This window comes from Dama dama, chromosome 32 (genome assembly GCF_033118175.1).
Source record: "Dama dama isolate Ldn47 chromosome 32, ASM3311817v1, whole genome shotgun sequence".
NCBI classification, from domain to species: Eukaryota; Metazoa; Chordata; class Mammalia; order Artiodactyla; family Cervidae; genus Dama; species Dama dama.
In genome coordinates, this window is record NC_083712.1 from 31,303,412 (window position 1) to 31,304,989 (window position 1,578).

A 1,578-nucleotide genomic window follows, 5' to 3' on the forward strand; every position below is an offset into this window, starting at 1 on the left:
TGAATGTAGTTCCCCAACCAAGGATTGAACCTGGGTCCCTTGCATTAGGAGCACAGAGTCTTAGCCATTGGACCACCAGGGAAGTCCCTCTGTTTCCCTCATTCTATTGCAAAAGAGCTTCTCCTTTAAAAAAAAAAAAAAAAAAAATAGATGACCAGTCCAAGTTCTATGCATGAAGCAGGGCACTCAAAGCCCATGTTCTGGGACAACCCAGAGGGATGGGGTGGGAGGGGGGTTCAGGATGGGAGGGGACACATGTGTACCCGTGGCTGATTCATGTCCATGTATGGCAAAAACCACCACAATATTGTAAAGTAATTATCCTCCAATTAAAATTAATTAATTAATTTTTAAAATGTCTCCTTAGCATTTTAACTATTTTAAGATGATTATTTTCTAAGAAATAGCAGACATGTGAAAAATTCTTAAAGCTAAGTAGGAGTTACTCTTTTGTAAGAAATGTTTATATTTGTAAGGGAAATCTCTAATTGTAGGGGTGTCTCCCTCCAGGTATCAGGAAGAGGAAGATGACCAAATCTCTAGAAACTCTGAACCATGAAGAAGGCAAAGACTTAAATCTGTACAACAAGCTTGCCATTGTTTACTTCGCCCTTCCTGATAACCTCCCATTATTCACTCTCTTACCCTCTGCATCCTTTTTTGTCTTTAGCTTAAGATGGTATTTAAGGTGAAGGCTTGGGCCATTTTGACAAGTTCCTCGATTCTCCTTGATCTGTCCCATGTATTCCTGTTACTAAACTTTTGTTTTATTTTCTCCTGTTAATATGGCTGACATCAATTTTCTTCTTAGACCAGCCAGAAGAACCTAGAGGGGTAGAGGAAAATGTCTTCCTCCTCCACACTATGTTATAATGTAAGTAAATATTGAACAAACGTCCCTTGGTGCTAACACATAAGCAAGTAAGGTGAATTCTACAGAGACTACAGGCCATAGGCCTTTCAGTTAGACCGGATTGGCAGAAGAACCTCTGGAGAAACTGGATAAGGGTTCACAGATGTTCAGTGAAAATGAGATAGCCCAACACTGGTGGCCTCAAAATATAGGAACAACAGCCTACAAAGGGATAAAATAAACCAAGGAAAATCAGTATTCACAGCCCTTTAAATAAGAAGGCCAGGCCCACATCAGAAGCCAGAGAAGATAGATGGAAGAACTTGAATTTCAAAGATAGGAAAATGGACAAAAATATCAGTGCCCACTTTGGTAGCACATACATATACTAAAATTGGAACAATTCAGAGAAGATTAGCATGGCCCCTGTGCAAGGATGACATACAAATTCATGAAGCATTCCATGTTCTTCAACCTAGATGTCCATTGACAGATGAATGGACAAAGAAATTGTGGTATATATACACAGTGGAATATTATTCAGCCATAAAAAGGAATACATTTGAGTCAGTTCTAATGAGGTGGATGAACCTAGAAACTAGTGTACAGAGTGAAGTGAGTCAGAAAGAGAAAGATAAACACCGTATTCTAACACATACATACAGAATCTAGAAAAATTGTACTGAAGAATTTATTTACAGAGGAACAGTGGAGAAAGAGACTTA

General features: G+C 38.8%; 1 pseudogene; it reads left to right on the top strand.

Moving 5' to 3' along the window:
* The first annotated feature begins 1,225 nt into the window (after nt 1-1,225).
* Nucleotides 1,226-1,324, top strand: LOC133050684 (U6 spliceosomal RNA; annotated as a pseudogene).
* Nucleotides 1,325-1,578: the final 254 nt, after the last annotated feature.